Genomic DNA, 18,792 nt, shown 5'->3' with positions numbered 1-18,792 from the left:
TTTATCCAGTCCTCTGTCGACGGGCATTTAGGTTGCTTTCATGTCTTTGTGATTGTTGACTGTGCTGCAGGGGACATAAGGATGCATGTTGCTTTCTTATGTAACAGGTCTTTTGGATATATTTCTAGAAGTGGTATTGCTGGATCAGATGGTAGGTGGATTTTTAATTGCCTAAATATTCTCTATACTGACTTCCATAGTTGCTGCTCTACCCTGCATTCCCACCAGCAGTGGCATCGGGCTCCTTTCCCCTGCAACCTTGCCAGCAGGTGTTGTCGGTAGTTTTCTGTATGTGGGCTATTCTTACTGGAGTTAAGTGGAACCTCAGTATTGTTTTTATCTGAATTTCCCTTCTTGCCAGGGAGCTTGAGCTTTTTCTTATGCCTGTTAGCCATTTGGATTTGTTCCTTTGAAAAGTATCTGCCCATTTCCTTTGCCCATTTCTTGACTGGTTTATTTGTTTTGTTGTTAGGGTTGTTCTGGAGTTCTCTGTATATTCTGGAAATTAGTCGTTTGTCTCCTATGTATTGTGCAAAGATCTTCTTCCATCCTACTGGCTTTTTTTATATACTTTGTTGATTGTTTCCTCTACCGTGCAGAAGCTTCTTAGCCTCTGTGGTCCCATCTGTCTATTTTGGTCTTGACTTTCTTTGCTTTGATGATTGTCTAGGAAGTCTTTGCTCGCATCTATATCTTGCAGAGTATTTCCAACTTTTTCTTCCTTAAGTTTGATGGTTTCTGGGTGTAGATTTAGATCTTTTATTCATTGAGATTTGATCTTTGTGTATGGTGAAAGGTGTGGATCTTGTTTCTTATTTCTGCAGGCTGTTGACCAGTTGTCCCAGCACCGTTTATTGAAGATTAGATGGCTGTGCAGGTGCTTGCTTCAGCAGCACATATACTAAAATTGGAGCGATACAGAGACGGCTGTGCGTGTGGGTTCCCTTCTGGTGTTTTACTCTGCTCTATTGGTCTCTGTTTCTGTGCCAGGACCAGGCTGTCCTGATGACTGCCGCCCTATAATACGTCTGAAGGCCTGGGATTGTGATCCCTCCTGCTTGGTTCTTATTCCTCAGCATGGTTCCAGCTGCAATCTTTTTTTTTTTTCTTTTGAAAATTTCCTTTATTTGTGAGTTTTAAAAATTTTTATCAAAATAAACTTATCTTTTAACTCCAATTGTCCATTAATTTTTGAAGTACCGGGCCCGGCGGCGTGGCCTAGCGGCTAAAGTCCTCGCCCTGAACGCACCGGGATCCTATATGGGCGCCGGTTCTAATCCCAGCAGCTCCACTTCCCATCCAGCTCCCTGCTTGTGGCCTGGGAAAGCAGTTGAGAACGGCCCAATGCATTGGGACACTGCACCCGCGTGGGAGACCTGGGAGAGGTTCCAGGTTCCCGGCTTCGGATCGGCACGCATCGGCCCGTTGCGGCTCACTTGGGGAGTGAATCATCGGACGGAAGATCTTCCTCTCTGTCTCTCCTCCTCTGTGTATATCTGGCTGTAATAAAATGAATAAATCTTTAAAAAAATTTTTTTTTGAAGTACCATAATATTATTTTAAAAAATGGTGCAGATAGATTTTCTAACTCGTACTAGGGTAAGAAACGAGAAGTCGTGCTGTAAAATGGAATTGGGATTTTTGCGTTTCCTCTTTCCAGGCATTACTTCTCCATCTTCTGTCCATTTTTTGCCCATTATTTATTTTTTTCTTGGCTGTTCTTGTAAATCCTAAATATTAATGGATTATTAGTTTTCAACTTCAGATATATATATTCTTTCTAGCTGTAATCTTTAAAAATTTCAGAATGGCATTAGACTTGTTGTCTCTGGAAGGCAGCCCACAGTGTCGTTCCTCAAACGCACAGGAAGAAAATGATTCTGTGTTGAATGCAAAGGACGGGAAGGGCAAATCAAAGATGCTTTTGGCATTCAGGTTCTCGCAGCTCTAACCTTTCCCACCCCTCGTTCTTCCTCAGAAACCCTTCAGCAAAATGCAAGGGTCAGCCGAGAAAATCGCAGGAAATATGTGATCCAACACAAGGGAGAAGCGGGGAGTCCCCAGGACAAGGATGGGGGACGATCTGAAGGTGGAGGAGGCAGACAGGGTTAGGCTCCAGGAGAGAAGTTTCCAAGCCAGATGCCACCCCAGGGAGGGCGCTGAGCCTGGCAGGGGGCACTGTGGGTGGCAGCTTAAGGAATGCTGAGCTGCTTGTTTGCACAGTAAGGAACCTTCAGCCACTGTGGCTGCAGGGGGTGCATGAGTTAGGAACACAGTAACCCCTGGCACGGATCTGGCCTGGCTTAGCTTAAATGTTGGCTTTGCTGCTTAATCCGTGCACATAGAGGATTGCACGGAGGCAGCTCAACTGCACATAGGGTATGTGCAATTACAGAGTCACGGCATTGGGGTTGGTCGTGACTGTGGCAAGTCTGTCTCCTTTTTGGACTTTGGCATGTGAACAAGTCCTATGAATGTCACAGGCTGGCATGCTGCTCACTGCAGTTTTATTTCTTGATGAGTGAGCGTTTTCTCATTCTTGGATTTTTTTTCCTTGTCTGGCTGCCTGGAGATGGGTTTCCAAGCAGCATGTGCTAGAAGACCCAGGGTGACGCCAGGGTGGCAGGGGTTCACACAGGTCCTGTGACAGCAGTCCTGAAATGTGGGCATTGACACCCCGTCCATGGCCATGCCAGACGCAGATTGTCTCCTGGCTTGGGGTCCACATCATCACGTGGCCACCTCAAAGATACTCTGCAAAATTAATTTTTTAAAATGGAGCACCAACATGGCTTTTTTGTATAGCAAGTAAAGCCACTACCTGTAATGGTGGCATTCCTTAAATGTGTCCTGGCTGCTCTGCTTGCTGCTGATGCACCTGGGAATCCAGCAGAGGACGGTCCGAATGCTTGGATCCCTGCACCTGTGTGGGAGACCTGGCTGAAGCTGCTGGCTCCTGGCTTTGGCGTGGCCTGGCCCAGCCCTGACCGTTCCAACTGTCTGGGGAATGAGCTGATGGAAGAAAGATCTCTCTCTGTATCCCCCTCCTCTCTGCAACTTGACTTTCAAACAAACAAATGCCTCTTTTTTAAACTGCTGTACTCAGTTGTTCAACAAGCTGCTCTGCACACTCTGTGCTATCTGCCTCCACCCACCATTGCTTCTGAGTGTCACACTATGACAGGCCAGTGGCGGCCTCAGCTCAGCTAAGGCAGGCTCTGCAAGGGTTCCAGCCTTATCCTGAGCCCAGCAGCCACAACCCGAGGGCTCCACATGTGGGTGTGTTCCTGTTGGCCCTGACTCAGCTGTGTGCCCATGTGCACGTGTGGATACACTCGCACATGTGTACATGTATATGCAAAGTGTGTGGTACATGTGAGTCCATAGGAGTGTATGTGTGTATGTCTGTCAAATCACCGCTTGCTCCTTCTATATGCATATTTCTGTGTGTATCTTACACAAGTGTAGCTCTGCTTGCACTGCCCTGTTACATGTGAGTGTGTTCATATGTGTTCATGTATGCGCACATGTGCCTGTGAGTGAGCATGTTTCTGTGTGTGTTTATGCACACGCATCTGGTGTGTATGCATGTGTGGATTGGTAGTGCCATGTCACTGCACTTGGTGGTTGAGTCCCACGAGGATGGACTCACACAGGGGAAACACTTCTGCAGGTGGCCCTGACTGCGGGCAGACAAACCCCACTGCTGTCCACCAGGGTGTGGCGGGGACTGGATCAGTCACAGCCAGCAATCATAGACCGTGGTCTGCGCTGGGCCAGGAGATTCCCCCCGGATGCAGACCTCCAGGCCTCCTGCCCAGAGTTGGGGTGGCACCAGGAGAGTGAGGGCAACCTGCTGCTCCCTTTTCCCTGCTCTGGGCGTGCATAGGACAGTGGGCAAGGAAAGGACTGTGAGCCCTGAGCCCCAGGCCCAGCCAGAGCAGTCTGATCAGAAAACAACACTGAAGACTGCTTCCTGACTCCCACAGAGCAGCTGGGGAACCTTGGGCAAGTTACTTAACCTCTCTGTTTCCTTTTCTGTACAGGAGAGAGGCGATCATGCTGACCTCACAAGACCCCAAGCTTGTGGGGCTGACTCTGGTGCTGGCCCAGGTTGTGAATGCGCTGGCAGGAGGAACCCAGCAGCTGTGCAGGCGTGGGCTGCTTCTTGGCGCCACCTGTTCTCACGCAGTCGTGCCACGTGCCTTATTATCCAGGAACATGCACCCTTGACTTCTAAGTTCTGTTGACTGAAGTGGGAGGCCCCTGGACACGGACCGCCAAGCAGAGACATGCATGGTGGGTCTGCATTAACACCCAAATTCCAGGTTCAGCCACCACAGAGGCCTGAGCTTGTCCACATCGACATCAACGCACAACAGGGTGGTCTGCTTGGGGCTACTTGGAAGCTTTGTGAGTCTCGCGTGGACATGACTGGCACCTGCACACTTTGCCTTATCCTCTCTCATTTCAATGGAGAAAGGAAGATCAATGAATGGATTTGTTTGTTTATTTGAAAGGCAGAGTTAGAGGGAGGGAGGGAGGCAGGAAGAGAGAGAGTGCATGCTTCCATCTGCTGCCTCATTCCCCAAATGGCTGCAACAGCCAGGGTTGAGCCAAGCCCAAGCCCGAGCCAGGAGCTCCATTGTGGGTCTCCCATACAGGTGCAGAGGCCCTAGCCCTTGGGCCATCTTCCACTGCCTTCCCAGGTGCCTCAGCAGAGAGCTGGACTGGAAGTAGAGCAGCGGGGGCTTGAACCAGAGCTCCTATGTAGTACTGCCACCACAGGCTCTAGTCACTGGTCCCTGCCACCTTTGTGGAAGACCTGCATGGAGCTCCAGGTTCCCTGATCTGGCTCCAGCCCTGTTGGCCTTTGCTGGCCTTTGGGGATTGAGCCAAATCGCAGGCAACTTGTCTCACAGCCACCACCCACCCTGTCCTGAGGGTGAAGAAAAACGCACTTAAAAATGGATCAAGATTCGCTGATCGTCAGCATAGCCTCCTTCTTGTGCACAGCATGGAGGCTTCTGGTCCTCCGCAGTGCCTGGGGGCACTGCCCACCGTCTTTGAGGACCCGCTCCACCCACGGAGCCAGTGACCTTGTCCAAGGCCTCTGCAGGTCCCCAGGGAGCCACTTCAAGTTCCCCTGGGAACTGGCGAATTAGAGACTATCTCTGTCAGACGTAAGAGTGCAACGAGTACTCATGTGCTTCTTAGCATACCCTGGGTTCCTATTGCACACACACCACAGACACACACTGTGGGTTGCTGGGACACCCCCCACACCACACCCCATGGCATCAGTCATACGGCCACTCTGTCCTCTTCCACAGCCTCTGCCAGCCAGCCCTGCGCTGCCAGGAGCGTGCCAGGCAAGCAGCATGGTTGCACCCTCAGGCCAGCCAGGAGTGCCTTTGGGACACAGTGGGACCTCTGGAGCCACGTCACCAATCACACGCTCTGTTGGAAGACACATGGCCTGCTAACACATGCGAGTTGTCGGATCGTCATTTTGTCTTGGCCTCAGCAACTCCACTGGATTTTCTCACAGTTCCGGAGACTGCAGGGCTAAGTCCAAGGTCCGCCAGCGGGAAGGGAGGCTCTTCCTCAGCTCTGGGTCACTCTCCTCTCGCGCTGCTCAGAGGTGAGCAAGCTCTCCCATGTCTCCTTCCATCCTGAAGCGCTCATGAAGTCCACCTTAGCTCCTGAAGTCAGTCCCTGCATAGCCCAGGTTGGATGCCTCCATGCAGCTCAGCGCCTGGAGTTAACGAGGCTGTCTGGTGAACTTGGCATCTTGCTGAAAGGTCAGACCGCATGCCAAGTGGCTCTACAACAACAGGAATGAGTCTACTGCCTGTCTGCCACTCCAACCACGGCCATGTAGGCACTGCTGGGTGCTTCTACGCCAGCTCATGTGATGGCACACATTAGCCCTGCACCATGTGCGGCTCACCTACCAATTACACCTCAGTGACGCTGCTCTGACGGGGGATGAGCGTGCAGGTGAGTGGGCGGGTTTCAGCTCTTTGACCACTTGGCAAGACTGCTCCTGGCACAGGTGACATGGTGAGCTGGAGAGCCAGAGTCAGCATGGATGGGGACAGACAACAGAACTGGCAGGAGGTGGGAAGTTGAAGAAGTGACAGCCAGCACCACAGGCCCGAAGAGCTATAGGTCCCAGTGTAGGGACCTGCAGGGATCTCCCTGCACAGGCTGCCGCCAACCCCCTGTCCCCCTCCTCCCACACTCTCCCTGCCCACCATATGGATCCCATCACGTCCTCCTGGCTGGGCCTCACCTCCCTCTGCGGCCTTGGGGATGGTTAAGAATTCGAGCTGTTTTTATGCTGTGCCAATGAGAGACAAATGGACATCTCCCATCTGCTGGAGCTCCACTTCACAAATAGTCCAGTTCTCCCAGGCTGGGCAGGCTGGAGCTGGGAGCTGGGAATGTGATCCGGGTCTTCCTCATGCGGCAGGGACCCAAGTGTCCTGGCTGCCCCTCAAGGTGTGCATGAGCAGGAAGCTGGTGCTGGGAGCAGAGCTGGGACTTCACCCTAAGCACTTCAACAGGGCATGCGGGGTTTTCAGCTGGCATCTGATAGGTTGTAGTCCAGACACCCTGCTTGCAAGAACACAGCCCTGAGCCTTCCACAGATCTGGCTTGGCTGGCCCATTCAGGCCTCCCCAAAATTCCAAGTTTGGGAGCCATTTGGCACCCCCTGCACCCCAGGGTAGTGAGTCTATTGACTTGTCTGTGTTTCCTGCTAGAACTCCACAAGGGGAGCAACTCTACCTTTTTCCTCATCACCTGACCAGAGTCTCTGATGGGGCAGCTGTTTGAACAAGTGAGTGAATGAGGGAGTCACCAGTTATTGGCTGTGTCCTTGGCACAAAGGGTAGGAGCAAGATTCTCTCAGCAGATTCACAGATCTTAGCTCCTCCCTTCCCGATTCCACTGGAGGTGGATGGTGCAATCCAGGCCAGCTTGTCCCGTGTGTGCGAGCCCACCAGCTACGGTCTGTACTCCTCTGTGCCTGCTCTGCAGACTGTAAATCTGCAGCTATAGGATGGTGACCCAGGCCCAACTTTGGTCTGACCAGGACCCCACAATGAGCCAGGTCGGCTCTGGAGCCAAGGGAGCCACAGCTGGGAGGTTCTGGTCTTGTTGCAAAATAAACCATAGACCCACCGGGGACCAACCACACTCGTGTCCTTCACAGTCCTTTCACAAACCTGACTCAAAATGTCGCCCAGCTCCCAGCTTCTTCTTGCTGGAATATGCCCCTTATAGGAGAGTGAGTCAGTCTGCGTCAGATACGACCCTGTGCTCCAACGCCCTTCCTGGCTGGAAGGCAGATGCACAAGTTGGATGGCTTTGGCAGAAACCAATGGCTCCTGGCTACAGATGGAGAGGGCTGCGTAGCCGACCAAGAAAAACACAAAAAAGTCCCCAGGAGATGTATTATTTGGAACGAGGAGGCCTGCATTCCTGGAACCAGATAGCAGAGCAAGTTCAACCCCTTAAGACATGATGCTGGGGTTAGTCAGCCAGTTCCAGGACATGCCCTGGGTGGTAAAACACATGGGCCCTGTGGCTGGAAGCTGTTGTTGTAAGAAGAGAGACCTGTACCAGACACCCACCTGCCTGGGATAAAGTCCCTGGGAGGGTGTACATGATGCTGCTTTCCCCACCTGCTGGCACTGTATGGAGGGGAGCTGTGGTGTTTGATGTGGGGCTGGGGCTAAAGCTGGGACTGGGACCAGGGCCTAGGCTGGGGGCTGGGGCTGGGGTTGGGACTCGAGGTAGGACAGGTGCTGGAGCTGGGTCTGGGAGCCTAAGCCAGGGCTAGGGCTAAGGCTACAGCTGGGGCTGGGGGTCTGAGCCAGGACCAGGGCTAAGACTACAACTGGGGCTGGGACCAGAGCCAGGGTTGAGGCTGGGGCTGGAGGTGGGATTGGGTGCTGGATTGGGTGTGGGACTTGGGGCCTGGGTCAGGGCTAGGTCTGAAGCTGAGGCTGGGGCTGCAGTGGAGGTGGGCTCGGACAAGGCTGGAGAAGGACTCACTGCCCACTTTGTAGTAGGAATAGTGGCTGCAGGCTTTCCCCACCACTCGTCTGGGTTGTCCAAAGCCCAAAGAGATCATCTCCGTGTTTTCTTTCCTTTTATGATCTTTTTAAAAAAGATTTATTTATTTTTATTGGAAAGACAGATTTCCAGAGAGAAGGAGAGACAGAGAGCAAGATCTTTCATCTACTGGTTCACTCCTCAAATGGCTGCAACGGCTGCAGCCTAACTGGACCAAAGCAGGACTCAGAAGCCTCTTTGGGGTCTCCCATGTGGTTTCAGGGTCCCAAGGCTTTGGGCTGTCCTTGACTGCTTTCCCAGTTAATAAGCAGCGAGTTGGATTGGAAGCAGAGCAGCTGGACATAAACCAATGGCTTTATGGGATCCTGGCACTGGCATGGGGAGGATCAGCCAGTTGAACTATCCTGCTGGGCCCCCTTTTGGGGATCTTGATTGATTTATTTCCACTCATTTGGACGGCATGGGGGTGGGGTAATTGGTGCAGCTGTTTTCAGTTTTAGTTCAGAGTTCCTGGCTGCAGACATGGGGAGAGTGAACTGGTGGGTAGGAGATTCCCTCTCCCTCTCTCTCTCTTTCTCTCTCTCTCTCTCTCTCTCTCTCTCTCTCTCTCTCTCCCCTTTACATTCCTCCTGATTTTAAAACATTTATTTGATTTTCATTTTGCTTAAGAAGCAGAAAGGGAGGGGAAGCAAGAGAGAGGTCTTCCATCCACTGGTTCAATCCCCAAATGTGTGTAACAGCCAGAGCCAGAGCAGGCAAAGTCGGGATCCTAGAACTCCATCTGGGTCTCCCACGTGGTTGGCAGGGACTCGAGTCCTTGGGCTGTCATTTGCTGCTTCCCAGCATGCACAATAGCAGGAAGGGGGAGTTGGAAGCAGAGCTGGGAGTGGCATCCAGGCACTCTCATTCGGGTTGCGGGCAACCCAAGCGGCGTCTAGACCGCCGCACCACGGCTAGGTGTTAGCCATGTTTCTGTTCACAGCTTGCCCAGGTGTCCTCACCCCCTGTAGCAGCACAGGTGTGCAGGACGTGAGAAGGTGTTGGAAGGCTAGCAGGTTCAGAGGTACTACTGGCTGCTAAGACAGGTGAACTCTAAGATCCCCCATGAACGTGGAAATGAGCAGGGACCTGTTGGTGGGGCCAAAGGCACAGTGAGGCTCCCTGCTGGCACCCAGGCTGACAGAGCCTCTGCTTGCACAGCCAGCCCGAGGAGGCCACAGTGAGACTGTCCCAGGGGCCAGGTCTCAGGGTGTCACAAAGCACTTGTTCCACAGAACTCAAGCCCTTGGCTCCTCATCACTGCATGGGGTGCAGGGCTAGGTCCTTGGCTGTGGTCCAGGAGGCAGAGGAAGCAGGTTCAGCTGAACACACACAATCTCATGATGCCACACTGTCGTCCTCCAACATCCATCTGCCTTGTCTCCCACGGGAGCCACAAACCCGCCCCTAACCAAGGCACTCGGCCCCAAGTCTACCAGTGGCTTCAGAGTCCAGCACCTCCAGGGGCCGCAAGTGCCCCTCAGGCACACCCTTGGGTCCCACCGTATGTGAACTCCATCATACGCATACACGCGTGTGTTCCTACACCTGTTCACTCATACAGTGTTCACTCACACACAATCACACACAGAAATAATGCACATGTCCACTCACACACATATTCACCTGCACGTGTCCACTCACACACAATTCATTCACACACACATGCCAACACACAGTCATGCATAGATTGTCTACTTACATAAATGTTCATGCACACAAAGTACTCACCTGTATACTGCACATTCACTCACACAGGTGTTGCCTCACACACGTTCACATACATACAGAGACACACTCACACACTTTCACAGTTCATTTACACACAGAGAGGCTTACACACACAGGTTTACTCACACACACAGGTTTACTCACACACACAGGTTTACTCACACACACACAGGTTTACTCACACACACACACACAGGTTTACTCACACACACAGGTTTACTCACACACACACAGGTTTACTCACACACACACACAGGTTTACTCACACACAGGTTTACTCACACACACACAGGTTTACTCACACACACAGGTTTACTCACACACACACACAGGTTTACTCACACACACACAGGTTTACTCACACACAGGTTTACTCACACACACAGGTTTACTCACACACACACACAGGTTTACTCACACACACACAGGTTTACTCACACACACAGGTTTACTCACACACACACAGGTTTACTCACACATACAGGTTTACTCACACACACACAGGTTTACTCACACACACAGGTTTACTCACACACACACACAGGTTTACTCACACACAGGTTTACTCACACACACACAGGTTTACTCACACACAGGTTTACTCAAACACACAGGTTTACTCACACACAGGTTTACTCACACACACACAGGTTTACTCACACACACACAGGTTTACTCACACACACACACAGGTTTACTCACTCACACACAGGTTTACTCACACACACACACATACCCACGCATGCTACACCAAACAAGGAGCGATCACAGTGAAAACTCCCCACAAACAGGAAGCATGAACACACCCAGCAATTACTAGGCCACAGCGGCAACAGCAGTTGCCGAGCAGGTGTTGTGGGACTGCTTGCGGGAGCCCTGAATGCGGCATGTGAGCAGGCCCTGAGGCAGAGGTCTGCGATGCTCCGCGAGCCGTGCCTTTCCCACGGGGGCGTCCCTGCTTGCCCAGCAAGGGCTCCTTGGCCACGTCTGAAGTGGGATTTGGAAAGGACACCCCCTTTAAAAGCTGTCCAGCTGTCAAGAATCTTTCTGACAAATTCAAATGTGAGACCCAAGTGTTGCTCTCTGCCTTAATTAGTTTTAGTTCAGGTTCACGATTCTTTGATTGTATTTCTTTGGTAATAGAATTTCCTCAAACAAAAAAGTACATTTCATATCCATCTGCTTCCAATTACTCCACAGGCCATTTCTGAGACATAATTTTCAAGTCGGATATATTTCTTTGCTTGCTTTACTTCATTACTCTTCAATTGAATGTCAGCCAATGTGAGGCCAGCCAGCTTGAGTAGAAAAGCCATCCACCTGGTCTGATCATTGCCATAAGTCCTAATCGTCATGAGAAATTATCACTTAAAGTTTGCTCCATCTTATTTCCTATTGTTGAGGGTATAGAAGCCAGTGAGTTTTCGAATCTTTCAAAATATACATATGGCCTGAATGCATTCCATTTTTTATTTCAATTTTCAAATCAGCAAGCTTTGAATTCTTGTTTTTCTTTTGATATTTCGGTCAAAGCAGCCAGTCACCAGCAACCCACATTACTAACACTGCAATTTCCGATCTTCCTTATCGTCACAATTAGTTACTTAGTCTTCCTATTGCATAAACTCAGGCACAGGATTTCTAAAAAACACATTTGAAAGAGGAAGCATCCACCTGCTGGCTCAGTCCCCCAGTGTAACAGCCAGGACCAGAACTCATCCAGGGCTCCAACATGGCTGGCAGGGACTCGAGGCCCGGAACATCGTCTACCACCTCTGTGAATGCGCATCAGCAGGAAGCCCCATCAGAAGCGGAGTGGCCAGGACTCAAACCAGGCACTCCAGTGTGGGATGTGGGTGTCCAAGGGGTCACATAGTCTTCCGTGCCACAAAACCTGACTCTGGCACACTTGTAAGAAATGCTTGCTACTGACAGTGGTGGATCTTTCTTGAAAATTAAAAAACAATGGGTGAGTTATTGATTGATTTAAAAGGCTAAGTGAGAGAGCTCTTCCATTCGTTGGTTCACTTTCCCAATGGTCCCAGTGGCCAGAGCTGGGGCAGGCTGTCTTTCACATCCTAGGACTCTGAAATTCTCTTCAATCATCCGCTTTCCTGACTTGTAGATAGAATGGTGCCAGCTAACTTTTTTGGTTTTTATTTTTGTCATCCTGTCTTTAGGCAAGCTTTTAGCTGAAGGAAGGGCATTGATTATAGAAGGCTGTGAAGGGGTGGTCCTTCTGGGGCAGCAGTTTGGACCACTGCTCAGGGTGCGTCCATTCTGCGTCAGAGTGTCAGTTTGAGTCCTGGCTCCTCCACCTCCAGTCCAGCTTCTTGCTAGTGCACCTGTGAAGGAAGCAGAAGTGTTTGGGTTCCTTCCCACACATAAGGCACAACTATGGCATTCTGGAGTCTGTGCTTCAGCCTGGCCCAGCCCTAACATTGTAGGCATCGGGGGGTAAGCCAGCAGGTGGAAGATGTCTCTCGCCAATGCAGCCTAATTATCCCTCTCTGTCACTCTGCCTTTCAAACTAGTAAATAAAAATTTTAACAAAAGGTTGTACAGGCTCTAGGTGGTGCTAGCCAGTATATCCTACCTTCACCTAGGACAGTAGGTGCTGGGTCAGTTCATATCCCTGGCGCAACGCTCACAGTTTCAATCTACCTCTGCTTTTCTGTTCTTTAGACGGGCTGGTGTACTGTGCACAGACTCCTCCCCACCCCCCGGCAAGTCCTGGACACCAGCCTCTGCATACTGGCAGTTTTACTCAGAGTTTCAGATGCTTCTTACTGTGATCTCCCAGCCAGCTCAGGGCCCTAAACCCCCCAGGAAAGCTAGGCCTAGGCTGGAGGCTTTCTGTCCCTTCTGCAAGACGCAGTCCTCTTCAAGTGCAAGCCTGCATGTCTTCTTTTTTCCAGTTTATTTATTTATCTGAGAAGCAGAGTGATGGAGAGAGACAAGAAGAGATCTTCCACCTGCTGGTTCACTCAAAGAACGCCCTCAGCAGTCAGGCCGAAGCCAGGAGTGCCAGTCAGGTCTCCCATATGGATGGCAGGAACCTGAATACTTGGGTCATTCTCCATGATTTTTCAGCTGCATTACCAGGAAACTGGATCGGAAGTGGGGGGTCTGGGACTCAGACACTCTAACACTGGATGCGGCCAGCCCAAGCAGCATCTTAAGCTATTGCATGACCATGCCCCCTCCACAAACCTGAAGTTGCTGATGCTTCAGCCAGAGCCCAACTATGGCCAAGGCTCTGAGGTAAGTCAGAGGAGCCAGGGGCTCAGTCCTCTAAGGTCACCCTTGGTCCTGGTCCCTCAGTTCTGTTGTCATCAGTTCTCTATGCCTTCAACTCCCTGGAGAGTTGTGTGTGTGTACGTGTGTGTGTGTGAAGTTTCTGTAAGGAAAAGTATTTATTTACTTAACCGAAAAACTAAAACCCTATTTATTGTATACAATATGAAGTTTTAAAATGTGTGGGATCTAAACTGAGCTAATTAACATATGCATTGCCTCACATCCCTAATTGTTCTCTGTAGTGAGAACACTGAAGATCGATGTAGCAAGTTCCAAGAATACAGCACCTCACTGCTGAGTGTAGTGACCACAATGTACAAGAGCTCTCTTACGCTCATCCTCCTAAGTGCCTTGGTCAACATCTTCCCAACTCTTCCTTCCCCCAGCCCTTGTAAACCACTGTCCTCACGTCTACGAGTGCAGCTTCGTCAGGTCCTAAATGCAGGCAAGAATAAGAGCTATGTGGTTGTTGTCTGGCACAGAGCAGAGTGTGAGTCTGTGATGTCAGTTGTTACCACTGTTCTCCCTCTAGTCTGTGCTAGGTCTGCTCTTCGTTCTCCTAGGAAAAGTGCAGCTCAAGCATCTAAAGAGCCAGCCACGTCCAACTGGTAGGGAAGGACTCAACTCCCCACCACCCAATACGTGAGATTCATCTGTTTCTTCCTTGCAGCCGAAAGCATGCTAACTTGTGCAAAGTTAGACCCACCACGGCAGAATGAACAGCACAGTGCAGAAGGATGGAGCTTTTGCAGGCCACGGAGCAGTGTGGGGGAAGCCGTCAGCAGCAACCTTTGTAGGGTTCTCTGATTCCACTGGAACCAGCCTGTTTCTGGGCAAAGTTTCGTGCATCGGACTGCACCAAGCCCCTCTGCCTCCAGGTTCCCACGCTGCAGGCAGTGGCCTGGGAGGAATTACAGACGAAGGCAGGCAAACAGTGTGTCTGGCACAAGTGAAGGGTTTGAGCCCACATGTGTCCTGTTACGGGTCGTGACTCATCAGGCCAACTGCTGCTCTGCCTGGCCTCACTGTTTCCACGGAAGACCAGAGCTCCTGGACAGGCTCTCCTTGCAGAATGCTTCTTTCTTCTCTTGCATGTTTTCATGCTTGGCCAGATGTGCATCCGACCAGCCCAACCCTGACTCATCCTGACAGAGTGCTCAGGACGCCCTAAATCCTCACCCGAGCAGCTGGAAGAGGAGGGAATTTTGAAAAGTGGATGGAAAAGAGAATTAAAAGATGAGTTTCTTTTGGGACAAGAATTCTTAGAGATCCAGGCAATGGAAGGGTCATCCAGCATTCAAGGAAAGATGCTATGAGACAGCTATACCCAGATTTCAAACTCCTGCACGGGCTTTAAAAGCACCCTGCCTATCATTGTCAGAGTTCTCCGGGACTTCTTTCAAACTCTGGAATCCGGGCTTCTCTAGAACATAACTGAACCTCCCGGGGTCCTCAAAGCTCGAGGCAGCATCCATGTGGATCGTCCGGCCTGCAGAGCCCCACCACAGCACCTGAGCGGGAGGCCCAAGACATGCTGGCCGCTCTGATCTCCATGCCGAGTAGCTCGCTTATGGCATCTGCTGGGAAGGTTTGGGGACAGTCCTGCTGGGATCCCAATCCTACTGGGAAGGTTTGGGACAGTCCTGCTGGGATCCCAATCCTACTGGGAAGGTTTTGCCATGCTCATATGACTCCCAGAAGAGCACCCCAGCCACCTAAGTCATCTGATTGAAGTAACACACTAAAACACGCGTGCAGTGGACTCAGAATGAATGAGGCAACATCTCGGGCCTGAGGACACACACAGGGGATGTGGGCCTTGCCTAGACTTACTCAAGGTGATCCCTGGGGCTCCAGTCCCTTTCCTGGAAGGAAGGCAGGGCCCCTGTTACCAGATGTCCACGTTTTCAAGAACGAGCAGCCATTGCAATCTCCTCGTTGGCCGTTGGCAGCTATTAAAAAGGTTTTCAGCTCTCCACAGCCAAACAAAACACAGCTGCCGGCTGGGTTCAGCCTGCAGGCCAGGGTTACGAATTTTGTCTTCTGAGCTGGGCCATGGGGAGGAGGTGGGGGTGGCGGGGTTCAACTGGATCCTTTGGTTCTTAAAGACACACAGCTCCTCAGTTGTGTCCCTGGAAACGTGCTGACCTCGCAGGTAACACTCAGTGCCACAGACCAGTCCTGCTGCCCTGAGTCCCCAGAGGGATCTGAGTTGGCTGGGGGTGCTCAGGAGAGGAAAACCAAGGCAGGCAAGCAACACCCCTGAGGCACACCCGGCCGAGTGCCACCTCCCGCTCCAAATCCCCACCCCTGTCTGTTTTCATCATTGAGAGCCCCAAGCCCCCCTGCTGCCCCATCCCTCAGCACTCGTCCCCCTCCTCGGAGGAGATAAGGATGACCCTGGCCCCTCGGTGTGTTTTACATCAAAGGCCACTGTGGGGTCCTGACAGGCAGACGCCGGGGCCGGTAAACAAACCATGCATCACGCTGCCATCCCAGGCCCCGGCTCCCCCCAAGGGCATGAACTTTCTCCAGGGCACTAATGGAAACCATGCCTCCCCTGGACTGGCAAGGAAGGGCAGCCACATCGCTGGACTTGAGCCCCTCATTGTCCCACCACCATGCTTGCCCAAACCCTGCAGGGCGCAGCCACAGCCCTGGCAGCCTGCAGGCAGAGATGGGTGAGAGGAGCCCCACCAGTGAAGTCACAGCTTTGAGCAACACACACGGTGCAGAGCAGCTGCTCCACCCCAGCCCCACTTCAGCTCTGCACCTCTGGGTCAGAGGCCCCAAACGAGGGGCTTCGGGGATGCGGCTGAATGTGAATGACTTGGCCATTGACCCAGAGCAGCTCCCTACCCTAGCTGAGCAGCCCTCCATGGCATGGCTTGTGAGAGCGAGCGTTGAGGGAGGAGGTATCCCCTGCCTCTGAGCACACAGCTTTACCTCTGCAAGGTGAAAGCATGATCACTGGAGCTTGGCCAAGGCCACCTGCTGGAGGCCAAGTCGTTAGTGTCGAGTCATTCATTGGTGGAGCTTCTGGAAGATGCTGCTGGGGATCCAGTGAAGAAACAGGGGAGGAAGACAGGAGTAAACTTGACCCAGCAGGAAGGGATAAACTCAGCGACACAGGAGGAGGTGGAGGATCCCATTCGAACAAGATAGGCTCATTCATTCAGAAACTGAACCCAGCTGTGGGTGCAGCAGACACCAGGGTGGTAGACAGTGAGGCGTCTGGACTTGAGGACCTTCCATTCTAGGCAAGAGATGGCACTAGCCTGCAGGAGTCCCTAGGGAAGCCTGCTGGTCCAGACCTACCTGCAAACCTGCCACCCACAGGCCAAGGAGCCGGCTGATGGCAGGGGGCTGGGGACAGGGCACACTGATGGCAGGTGGGGCTCAGCCAGGGAAAAGCAGAGGGAACTTCAGGACCTGCCTGCTGAGCCACTGAGCAGGGAAGATGGCAGGTACCTCTCACTGTGCTTAGCCTGTGCTCTGTCCTGCATGGAAGCTAAGTCCCCAAGATGGAACACGGATGGCAGAGGTGAGGCCCAGAGTGAGGGCATGAAATCATGGGGGTGCTGCCCTCAGCAACGATCGAAGTCTCTGGTGAGTGTTCTGGAGACCGAGCGGCTGGACAGGAAGGGGGTCGAGGTTCATGGTGCTGCATGCATTTCTGGGAGAGTGGGCTGCTATTGGGAGGGTCACTTGCACACTTTCACTTTGTCAGGTACTGTGGTGCAGCACAAAACCCTTGCCAGAAACCCACTAGATGCTGATGCCACACTCAGAAGCTTCCAGAACTTTCCAGAATTGCAGACTGAAAGAACCTCTTCCTTTACAGCATATCTGACCTTGAGTATTTTGAATGGCATATGAAGAGTCTGCCAAAAGTTCACAGGACGTGCACCGTAGAGTGCCATCCTTGCTGGCTGCAGGGCCCATTGCCAGCAGTCAACAGGAGATTATGAGCCGGAGCACCTGTGTGCCAGGCATTCTGACACTGAGTCTTGTGCCCATGGCTCAGGTGCAGAGCAGGTGCAATCAGGTTCAGCTAAACGTGAGACACTGAACCAGAAGAACTCATTAATGGACTGGGCATCACGGCAAGCTGGTAAACCACTGTCAAACCTACAACCCGCACGTTCTTTGCTCTCCGAAAACAGGAACATAAAGCAGCCAAGGGAGGTGCCCAGGCAGGTCATTCCAGTTTCCAGTAAGGACCAGGAATACTAAGGGTCGGCATTGGCACAGGCAGGGCCAGCATCCCTGTTGATAGTCACCTGCTGGGATGCACAGGGAGAAGAACATTGATCTCTCAACTACCTGTGTGTGCCAAGAGGCTAGGAACAGCCAAGGACACCCTGGGGACACCTGGGCCTGGTGCCACTTCAAGGCCACTTACTCCCCAGAGCACTGACAGAGGAAAGCAGAGAGTGGGGGCAATGCCCCGGGGATGGCCTGGTAGGACACAGACTCTTCATTCCCACGGGAGACTGCCTCACCCAAAGGGGTGTGATGTGTAACCTTGGAAAGCAAGACTGACCTGGCTAGCCAGGCCCAATGTTTCACAAAGGAATGGCCTGGAGGCCTCAGCGAGGGAGCTCCCAGTCATGGAAGGGAAGGGGCCATTGAGAAAGACACTGGGTCCTGACAGCAGTGCAGGACAGTCTAGAACTCTTCATCCATAAAACAAGGATTTACTTGTTCTTCTTGACAGGTGAGGACACCGAGGTTTCCGTGAGCTTACAAAGTCACAGAGGTGAAACCGGATCGCAATGCATCCCCGTCGCATTCCAAAGCCAGGGTCCTTTGAGTTGCTCAAGCTGTTCCCATGTACCTGTCCACTCGCCTGAGTCAGCCTGCAACAGTTCACAACAGAAGGAGAGAAATCAGCCCAGCATCGCATTTTTCCTTAATTCTGTCCAATAGTATGCCAGAGGAGGACAGACACCACAGGGAATATACACATTGAGTAGTGAAATTAGGATAGGTGGTGATATCAAAATTGTTACTGTGTGATAAATGCAACTCTGAATCCCAGAGTAGGATCTGTCCCAACTTACACACTGTGTACACATTGTGAGCTTGCAGAGTCTTGGCTAAACTGGGGTGCTTAGCTCTTCCATAAAATTACAGGATTATAGATGATAGTTGCTTTTTAAAAATCCTCAGTTCACAAACGTTAAAATTGATGGTTCTCTCTCATCTATTTGACAGCTGACCTTTCACTGTGGAAATTCACACTGTTTGAAAGTGAATAAACCATTCTCATGATGTCCCGCTCAGCGACACCAGCCCTCGGGCTGGCAGCTCCTGAGGAAAATCCAACCTACAGAGGGACCCTAGCGTCTCCATGATTTGCGCTACCTGGGGAAAACTTTGGGTCTAGATAGCAAAACACCTCTTGGGATGCCTGCACCCCATATTGGAGTGCTGGGTTCAACTCTCTGACCCACTCTTTTTTAAGATTTATTTAGTTATTTACTAATTTATTTTTGTTGGAAAGTCAGATTTACAGAGAGAAGGAGAGACAGAGAGAAAGATCTTTCATCCATTGGTTCACTCCCCAAGTGGCTGCAACGGCCAGAGCTGAGCCAATCTGAAGCCAAAAGTCAGAAGCTTCCTCTGGGT

Source organism: Ochotona princeps, chromosome 7, assembly GCF_030435755.1.
Source record: "Ochotona princeps isolate mOchPri1 chromosome 7, mOchPri1.hap1, whole genome shotgun sequence".
NCBI lineage: Eukaryota > Metazoa > Chordata > Mammalia > Lagomorpha > Ochotonidae > Ochotona > Ochotona princeps.
This window is presented reverse-complemented; position numbering follows the sequence as displayed.